Raw genomic sequence first — 11,592 nt, forward strand, 5'->3', positions numbered from 1 at the left:
AGACAATACACTCTAGTACACTAAATTATCAGTATGGATCCAACCATTTTTTTTTCTGTACACAGAATCACAGGCACTTGTCTCAGAAAAAAAATATTCCTATATACCTTATTATAATAAGGTATATAGGAATTTTTTTCTCAGAAAAAAAATATTCCTATATACCTTATTATAATAAGGTATATAGGAATTTTTTTTTCTGAGACAAGTGCCTGTGCACAGAATATAGGATGTTGTTCGAAGTTGACCTTCAAATATATGTTTTGTTACTTTGAATGAAATCCTGTTGAAAGATATAACTGTTGTTCAACGAAGATTGCTGCCATAACTAAAGTAGAAAAATCCGTAAAAAAACATTTACAAAATTCTAATAAAATCTATAGCTTACTTGTATCAAACTTGAAATTTTGTCGAAAAAATAAAAATCACTACTCGGAAAGAGGTCTTTGATAAAAATCGTGAGGCTTTAAAGACTAAACTAAAGTCCACACAACATTACAGATCATTACACATAAAATATAAAAGATTGAGCAACACGAACCTCTCAAAACAAACGTTAGTGAACTCAGGTCTGAGACTTGTGTCCCGCGGAAGGCCATCCTCTAGAAGAGATACCAGACTGTCGTGCTGCTCAAACGAGTATGAATCCGGTGATAAGCTACATTTGGTGTTGGCATCAAACAGTTCAAGTCTTTCCCGCGTGGATCGTAATTATTGATAAAAAGTTTAATCTGGCATGCAGAAATAAAGATATACTCAAGTGATCAATAGATATAGGAAGATGTGGTGTGAGTGCCAATGAGACAACTCTCCATCCAAATAACAATTTAAAAAGTAAACCATTAAAGGTTAAAGTACGGCCTTCAACACGGAGCCTTGGCTCACACCGAACAACAAGCTATAAAGGCCAAACAAATTACTAGTGTAAAACCATTCAAACGGGAAAACCAACGGTCTAATCTATATAAACAAAACGAGAAACGAGAAACACGTATATATTACATAAAACTATATTTTACATGTACAAATGTATATATGTTGTCTCAATATGATGTAAAGGAATCAAATAAGCAAGTTCTATTTAATTTACATTACTAAATATTACTAGGTTTTCTACATTGCCGGAGACAGCATTGGTCTTCAAGCAGAATCAACTGTAAATAAGGAAGGTGCTTCAGCACACACAAACCAGATACACCCCCTGTGCCCTACTGTTTACTTACACAAAATCTACGGATAAAACATTCACTATTTGGAAACGCATGTCACCTGCTAAGCCATTTCTCGTAGATGAAGTTAAGTTTTGACTAGAAAGAAGTGTGCTCGCTTGGTTTTCTTTCTCAATCTATACTAGTATACATTATATTGATTTCATAACCAACAATACAAAACAATGCAAAAAACTATTACTTTTGAATATTTCTACACTTTTTTACTCATAAGGATACTAGTAAAAGAGAACTGATGGATCATAGAATTTGAAGTAGAAATTAAAATCCAATATAAAAATTAAATATAAAGTAAAATAAAATATAATATAATATTACCCTTTGATCTACAGCATATGTTGGATATTGTTTTTTCGAAATCATCCATCTGTCGCATGTATATAGTGACCTTACTAGTATGATTTCGAAATAGATATAAAACGCAATATCGAATTATGATATAATGTAATACTGACTCCCGCAGGTTATTCATTACCACTGCGTACATTACCACAAGTGTTGTATTCTTGTTTTCCAATAATTATGATTTTTTTTTAATATAGGGTTAATGATTGATACATATTTTATAAGAGGGGGGGGCAATGCCTTTTTATGTTAACCTTTTGGCCTTTTTCAAGGTGTTGTTATCTTATAACATAATAGGGACGTTAAATCTATTTCCTCGTGTAAAGTGAGTGCCACACTTTTTGCACGTTAAGAACCATTGTCACAGCTCTTCGAGGGATCCGTAGGTGGTATGTTGCAAGTCTAAACTTCTTCATTTCGCTCTCCATTATACCTTCTTTATCCCGTGGCAGTCCAAATTTCTCCAATCTTCATCCCAGATGGCATCTATTACAGGACCTACCTAGTGTAGTAATTATCTATTTGTTCTCGTCATGGATCCGACATACATGAAACATTTGCCACTGGACGTTAAACAACCCACAACCAATCCATAAATCATAACATTGTTTTTCACGTTAAGGATTTATACATGTTTATACATTGGAATTGAAATATGCCTACACTCTGTCGCAAATAATAATAAAATGTATGTGTCTATATATACCAATCATTTGTGGTTGCACAATTTAGTTCTCTGTATCATTGCATGTTCATACTCGAGTTCTGTGAAGAAGTAAAACGTTTTTTTGTGAATTTTTATTCTAGCGCTTTTTTAATAGTTTTCATACTGACTCATTGTCTTATATATGGGTAACTTTTTAATTAGATATTCATAAGAGTTTTGTCTGCTGTTCTGTTTGGAAGCAGATTGATTTATATAAATTGTGTTTTGACGCTTAGTCAACACTAGTTTTATTACCGTTCGATTTTTAAATGCCTAGTTTAAAGCTTGAGGAGTTCCCAAACATTCGGTATGTCTAAAAGACAATCAGTAGAGGACAAATTTAATTACCAATTTTTCAAATATTTGAAGTTTATCGTTTCTTAAAGTTCTGACATTATATGATAGAAGGGAAGGCGAGAAATTGCGGAAGAAGAGACAAAACGTCTTTCTGAATGATAAATATTACCGTAATTTGAAATAATCAACTTTATCCTTTATCGAATTTAACATGGTACACAAATTTCAACCAACTGATCTCTTTTATTTTGACGATGAAGACTGTAAGCCTGTAATGTATCTGACTTCAAAGACAAGACTGAGGGTCAAGACTGCAACATCTTAGTCACGTCAAAAACGCGTGTTCATTCAAAGTAACGTCTTTGAAAACGACGTCATAAATGTAACCTACGGTGACTTTAGGATCATGCAAATCGAGACGGCAAGATGAGCAGCTTACCTAGTCGGCAGAAAATAGTTCAGTCGCCTAAATACAAGGTCAACAGACGTCAAACACCAGAGTTCCGTGGTACATTTCCAGAAGAATGCATCGTTCCACAAAATACACCACGCGAAAATGGCTACGAACGCCCAGAATCAGTGCTTTGGAGGAAATTCCCAATATTGAAGAGCAATTCAACCTCAAATATCGAAAACCATGCTCGTCCTTCTTCGCAGACTGAAGTTCAAGGAGGATGTGGACGTTTAAGTGTGACACCTAATATGAAATTTGAGAAGATTCCAGCAGAAAAGCGTTTACCCCCTATTGCGACTATTCAAGACTGGCGGGAATTATCTCCAGAGCTATTGAAACGAGATGCTGCCTGGAATGTTTTGTGTAAACATTGTCCTGGAATAGGTTCTCATTCTAGAAGAGAGTACTTTCAGCGTGTTATTAAATGGAGGAAAGGAATTGTTGATGAAAATGAAAAGAGGAAATGTCTTATATGTAAAATCCAGAAAGCAACAACAAAACCAATACAAGTTGACCAAAGTGCTTACAATAACTATGATCGAGTTATCAGCAGATTGGCATATTCACATGATTATTACAACAAATTTACTAAAAAGGGAGAACGGAAGCAAGAAGAAGATGCGTCATCAAATATACAGCTAAGTAAGAAGAAGGATTTACAGAAGAAGTGCAAAATTTCCACAACTCCTACTCCTTCTCCGTTGCGAGGTTCACCTTTAACGCGAAATCCGTCTTTGGAGCATAGACCGATAGAATCTGTTAACACTCCCGATATGGAATATTCTGTGGCAAAGGTTGCACGATATTTGCAGTTATATTTGCCAAACAAAAAGGCAATACATTCAAAATGTAGACCATTAAACAAGATTTTCGAGCCGGCTTATCAGAGTTTACTTGGACCTCTAAAAATAGTATATAAAAGGAAGGGACTTCCTGGTACACTACAAAAGAAGACTAAGTCTCAACAACCTGACGTGCAAAATGATAAATTGTATCAACAGTTTGAATGTGCAGTTGGAAATTTAGGACTTGTTTATAACTTACCGGATAACAACCCAAATTTGGGTAAAAGACATGTGAGCATTCCTCGAAATACAAACTTCACGCGCTCACGTGAGATGAATAAGAAGATCGATCGCACAGCATCAACTCCAGTATTCCCTGCAATTCCAAGATTAATCAAACCTTTAAAAAACATATAAACGTTGATAATTGATTCGAGAAAAATATATATGTTAATCATAACAATGTAGTCTATTTCCAAATAAAGTAAATTTAATTTAATTTAACCCAGATCTTTTTTTCATAGGAAGTTTTTTGGTGTTTTTGGTCTTTTTTTCTAATACTATATGCTATAGGTCAACTGTATGAAATGATTGTAAATATTTTTATGATGAATATGTTAGTCTTGCTAGTTTATTTGACCTTGACCTCATTTTCATGATTCATACCTTAGTGTTTAGTTTTTGTATTATAGATAGGGTTTTCTTAAATTAGAAGTAATAGGTCAACCATGTGTAGTGCATGGAATGATTTTAAGGTGTATACATCATATAAACTTGACCCAATTTTCATGTTTCATTGTTCAATGTTAAGTTTTCATTGTTAAGTTTTTTGATACTATAAGCAATAGGTCAACTATTGATTGTTAGGTTATCATGTCTCACTCAGTGTTCAACCTTGACCTCATTGTCATGGTTAATTGGTCAATGATCAGTTTGCCTGGTTAAGTTTGTTTCTTTGGTACTTTAAGTAATAGGTCGACTATATGTAATGCATAGATTGCTTGTAAGATGTACTTGTCTGTCTGAAATGATTCATCTGAGCTTGACAGCATTTTCATGGTTCATTGGTCAATGTTGTTATGGTTAGGTTGGTTTTTCAGGTACTGGTACTTTAAACAATCGGTCAACTTTAATTGGTGTTTGGAAGGCTTGTAAGGTCTTCATGTCTGTATATAATATTTCATCTGACTCTGACCTCAATTTCATGGTTCATTGTGAAATGTTCCAGGTCGGAATTTGACATGATGGAGCCACACTTGAGTAAAACCTTTATTTTATTGACGTTCAACCTAACATTCAATTGTGATCTGTAAAGCATGTGAAGCACCTCAGCATGTTTCTTCTTGTTTATAAATCTGAATACAAGTTCTGCAGAACTGCAAAAAAATGAGCTTTTCTTGTTCATTTTTTTTTCTTATAAACTATAAACATGAGGTGACCTTTATTTGGTATATGGACTGATTGTAAGGTGTACATGTATTTCTGGTTTGGTTTATCTGACCTTGATCTCACTTTCTTGGTTCATGTTCAGTTATGAAATACTTGAAGTAAAACTTTATATTTAGGACTATCAACATAAAATCAATGGTCAGTAAAGCAGGCAAGACATTTCAGCTTGTCCACTCATTGTGTTATTTCTATTTTCCTTTTTGACATATGTATTGTTTGTTGACTGTCTGACGGACCTTATCTCAATTCTTCTGTCATTCCAACTACAGTTTCCTGTTTTCCAATAGACCACTTTCAAGTTTGTCCTTCACCAGAAAAAAACTCATTAATTATGCGTGCATTTATGACATCATTTACTAGATGATCGCCTGTATCCCTGCACTATTAACGTTCATCAAGGATCTAAGTGATCGTCATTGTGCAGGATAAACTGGAAATAATGTTGTTCCGTAGGTACTTAATCACAATTTCATGATGACAGCAGTGCTGATTTTCCGAATAATACATGCAATATAGCATCATAATTCTCCAACCACTTGCTCAACATTTGAACAGAAATGACGACACCCCTTAAGGGCTTACGATACAGTAGAGATCCCCCGTTGATTTTTTCTTAAAATTTTGATAGAAGGTAAATTTCAATGTGTACTTTTCAAATATGCAAAGAAAAAAGTACCTTCATGACTTACTTTTTGAGATAATTTGGTTCGAAATTTGCATATTTGGAAGAAAATCCCTGAAATTTCATAAATTATGACTTTTAAAGAAAGTAACAATACTTTTGAACGAAAAGTCATAACTTAACCGTTTTTTTTGTAAAATATTCCCTTGATCCATGGCATCAACAGTCTGAAACAAGTTTAAGGTTAAATCAAATCATCATGTTCCGGATTTAGATTGCTATATCCAAAATAAAGAAATTGACCATATTTTTGCTTCTTTTCGGAAGTGCAGAAAAAATTTGATCGTTGATTTTTTCCTGAAATTTTGGCGGAGTGTTCTTGAAACAGTACTTGATTGATTGCAAAAGAAAAAAAATGGGGTCCATGTGCTTGTTTTTTCAATAAAAGCCATATACCTTAATTTTTTACGATGTCTGTCAGTATGGCGCTAAATTACGTTAAATTAAGTTTTAATCGCAACAACGTCGTGTAATCATTCCCGCCGTACATTGGTAATCACACTACGTCTTCTTATTTGTATAAGCATGTCAAAGCAATCTGCTAAAATCCCTTTTTTGTCTTTCGAAATTTACAAGCATACGACTGACTAACTTTTTATTCAAACGACAGAAAGAGTCTTGTTCCGTAGTGAGTACAAATACATTTTATTTTTCTGACAATATACATAATTTTTATATTTTGTTTTTATTCTACGAATTACACCCCAAGGGTGACAAGGGAATAGAAATGGGCACTTGGTCCTCTTTTGACCGACAGTAAAAATGCTTCCAAAGTGAGGCGTCCATTTGGCTGTGTGGGATGTATCAACTTTGCAGCCACATCCGGTCAGAATGGGGAAATTAAATCCGATGCCTCGAATAAAGAGAGTGCTATGCTCTTTGAAAATCAAAAATCTTTGCAACAACTCTTTGAGTGGTCGATCTGTATGTGGCCTGTTGCAAGATAAAGTTTCTGTCCCTATCCAATATACCCTCATTTTCAAGTGTCATTCCAAATTTACTCAACCATAATCCCGGAACGCCTCTATTACATAACCTACCAATTGTATTTATTATTTTGTTCTCGCTCATACATGTAACATGCATGGTCTATTTGTCACTGGACGTAAAGCAAACTGCAATCAATCCTACAATTTCCATCGTCACTTGTAACTTAAGTTGTTAAAATTCAAATCATTGCCTCTATTTTATTCTATTTAAACAACTCGTACTTTCGGCAAGTCGTACTCAACCAACTCGTACCCTATTTTTACCAACTCGTAACCATGTTTTATTTGATATTATTTATCTAGTTTATATGCATAGTTATTGTAACTTTCTTTCGTATATCACTATATAGCAAAATACAAATAAAAAAACAATCAGATACTGCAACAGGTACAACAAAATACGTATCTCGGTGTAATTATCTCAGATGATCTGAGGTGGGGCGCCCACATCGCTAAAACCGTGAAGAAAGCCAACTCAACTCTAGGCTTCTTGCGACGAAATCTCCGCCACTGTCCAAAGGATTGCAGGAAACAGGCGTATATAGGACTTATCCGTTCACTTTTAGAATATGCGTCCATAGTCTGGGACCCTTACTTAATGAAGGATATTATTGCACTTGAAAAAGTACAGATCTCGAGACCAGCAGTGCGTTTCATCAGTGGGGATTACACAAGCAGAGAGGAAGGTAGCATAAGGAGACTTATGATTGAACTAAAACTTCCAACACTGGAAAACAGACGTCGTCACAGTAGATTTACTTTTGTCTACAAGGTGGCCGGGGAGTTGGTACCAGCTATACCACAAGACTCAGTATTAGTCAAAGAGAGACCAAAACGACAATTTATTTGATATGCACCTTAAAATAATTATGAGTACACAATATGCTAATCAATGGTCATTAGTGGATAACATACCTACAAAAATAGAATGGATTGTTTTATGATTAAACTCTTACAATGTACGTGTGTGTAAATATTAGTGATACTAGTGGGTTTTTTTTAATACGTCTCTCGTAATTCTTCTAAATATTGGCTTAATTTTTATTTTAACTTTTATACTTTTACAATCCAAATGTGCTACTGTATAATTGTTGTCAATACGTATATAAATGAAAGTAGTATTGTGATGAAATATACATTTTAAAATATTGTGCAAACGTACATGCAGAAAGATTAGATCAGGTGTGAAGTTGTTTTGATAAGTTAATTATGGCACACTTCGTGTGTGAATAAGGGCCGATTTACTGGTAATCGACATGCTTCAGGTGTGAAACAATGGTCAATGATCAATTAATCACCGGCACGCAAACTGCAATAAATAATTGGTTTAAAAAGTGTCACATATTACTTGTTCACTAACAGATATCCTTTTCATATTCTATGGATCCACCTCAGGGTGCTCTGGGATACTTCAACTTCAAGGAGTTAAAATATCCATATCTACGGATATAAACATGATAAACGTAGAACACTTATATTATAATGCTAAAAAAATATTGGGTACGACTTAGAAGAAGTACGAGTTGGTAGAAGTACGAGTTGCCGAAAGTACGAGTTGGCTGAGTACGAGTTGCCGAAAGTACGAGTTGACATGTACCCGTGGGATAACATGAGACAAGTAAAAGTACAAGTATAGATAAAGCAAACAATTATATGGAAAATTTTATTTGTACAACAGTTGGCTGTTATAATGATAAATGGAGATATGGGATATGCAATTTATAAGAAAGCAACATCCGGAGCCAAGGCTTAGTGTTGAAGACAGTACGTTGACCTATGGTTTACTTTTTTAAACTTAAATTGCCAATTTATCAACTTTCCACCAGAGACAAAATGACGGAAATGTTAGTTTGTTTACATTGGTACTTCATTTTAGATCTCCAAATAACTATTCCATTATATGAACTAAATATTCAAATAGTTTTTTTGTCACCAAAATCCTAATAGGCACGTATATAGTGTGTATACGGCTAATTATTTAGCACTACAGTCTTTTTGATTCGGGTTTAAATTAAGTACATGGTGTTACAACTTATATTAAAGCTGCGCATATCTTCTGGATTTTCTTTGTTTTTGTTCATGACAGGTTGCTTGATTAGGCAATTTGATAAAATATAAAGGCACGCAGAGTTCAGACTCCGGCTTCCATCTCCTAAATGTGCATGGAATTTCAAGCTGGAACCTTTATATTTCGCAGTTTGTTTTACTTATAAAGAATGCATATCTGATCTTAAGATTTGTTTTGTAAATAAATTTCCACAAATGACAGACATTTTGTGAAATAACTAAAAGAGTTTTATTATTTTATTTTTTAGAATGTGTATTTTATCAGGATCATAATTTTCACAACTAACAGAATGTTCAACCTTTTTTGACTGGTGCATCAAATGTGTCTTTAATGAACAACTGTTTTCAAAATTGTATTGTATCGTCCCGAACATGCATGAACTGTTTGCCACTGAACGTTAAACAATCATCAAAAACCGAGCAATTATAAAACTGTTAACTGGATCAAATTTTTAAAGTACTCTTTTTCTGCATGGATGAAGCGATGACACCACCATCAGTATCTTAAAGGATGGAGTTAAAAACTCAGTTGTTCAAATGAATCACCGTCAAATTTCTCTTGTTATTTCCACGTGACCTTTACAAAAATATGAAGGTATTTTTCATGATTTTAATTAAATTTAAGAATTAAGATGTTATTTGAATAATCTTATTTAAAAAAAAAATACGTGAATTTAACGTGTATCTACTTCCAGTGATTTATTCATGAACTAGTATATTATAAGATTCACGTGGAACCAACCAGTTCAAGCAAGTTTGAAGTATATATAAAAAAGAAGATGTGGTATGCCTGCCAATGAGACAACACTCCCCAAGAGACATAAATGACACAGAAATTAACAACTATAGGTCATCGTACGGCCTTTATTAATGAGAAAAGCCTATACCGCATAGTCAGCTATAAAAGGCACCAAAATGACAATGTAAAACAATTCAAACGAGAAAACTAACGGCCTTATTTATATAAAATTATGAACGAAAAACAAATATGTAACACATAAACTAGGTTGGTCCCCTACGTAAAACATTCAGTATGCCTTCGGAATATACAAATAATAACCAAGAATTTCAATAACGGTCGGGAAACAGACTACACATAAACAAACCACAACCACTGAAATACAATATGCTAGTTTGGTGTGCAAATCAGACAAAATTAATGTCAATTCATTTGAGTGAAATTTCTATGAGCGGGACGAAATATTTCATATTGCATTACTAGGAAATTTACGACATCCGACAGGAGAAATGAAAATAAAATAATTACCATTCAGATTCCAGCACATATTTTGTTTTCCATTTCTCTGAGTAGGAATAACGTTACATTCTGTATTCAATAACGTCACACGTTTTCGGCCAAATTCTAAGGGTATCAATCAACTTTGAAGTCATTTATCTCAAAAACAAGGATGGTGACATATAAGTTTCTATACGTGTATGGATTCGGTATGCAATCCTGGATATTATGTTAGTTTTTTGTTTTTCTCTGTATATCAGAACATAGCCATCCATTGGAAAATCTAAAAAAGTAATTCGAAAAATAGCCATTTCTCCTATATACCTAAGTAAATTTGTCGCCAAAATTGACGTTTTCTTATGAAAATACCAAGAAAACAAAAATGGTGACCCCCATTTTTTATTACATATTCCGATGTAACTCGATTCAAAGAACACATGTGCCAAAAAGTTTGGAAATCGGGAGATATGCCATTCGGTATCGTGTTACCTTAAAATCAGCATTTTTTTTATGTACCAATTTCAAGTCCAGAACAGGATGAGACACTCTCTTTATTTATTATTTTATTTACGAATAGGGGTGTTATACGACCTTGTCCACCAATGAGGGTCTCGCACATGCAGTCGATTTTGTTATTTCATTGATAAATTTGTTAAATTTGGCCTTACAATGACAATTCTCCGTAAAATTTGGAGGCTGCCAAATGCTAAACAAGAAAAGAAAAAAAAAGACACAAACTTAACTATTTTGATTCGGATGTTTTTCAATTCAAGTATTATTTACTTCGAATTCATTATCAATAAATGAAAATAACTGTTCTCGTCATGAAAAATATTGCACAGCTGTACAACACGCCGTAGTAATGACTTTTGTGTATGGATTTCAACACCAGACCCGATTTGGCCACCCTATGCGCCATATATTTTGTTAAATTTTTCTCATTAATCAAGGGTTCATACGTTTTCTCATTTCTTTAAGTTTCATTAAAATAACATTTGGATGTCATAAATGTGCAATTAAATATTTGCCGCTGGACGTTAAGCAGCTACCAATACTAACCAATACTCATAACTAGCTATTGCAGGTCGTTTTGTTCCGAATTGTGTTATTGGTAAAATGTTTTTCAGCATGTTACAGTTTAAGCAACGAATAGTAAGAAAGACCCCAATTCCTTGCAATTTTTCTTTCTCTACCTTGAGCAGATTCCGCTGTGCCGTGCAGTTTTGGCAGTTATTCAGTGCCAGACTAAAAAGCTCCACAATACTTCTTCCGTCTTTCCATGTTATACTGTCAGTACTCGCTTCTGTGTTTATCACCATTTCTTCAATTTCGTCATTCAAAATTGTATTTGA

The sequence above is a fragment of the Mytilus trossulus genome, chromosome 9 (assembly GCF_036588685.1).
Source record: "Mytilus trossulus isolate FHL-02 chromosome 9, PNRI_Mtr1.1.1.hap1, whole genome shotgun sequence".
NCBI classification, from domain to species: domain Eukaryota; kingdom Metazoa; phylum Mollusca; class Bivalvia; order Mytilida; family Mytilidae; genus Mytilus; species Mytilus trossulus.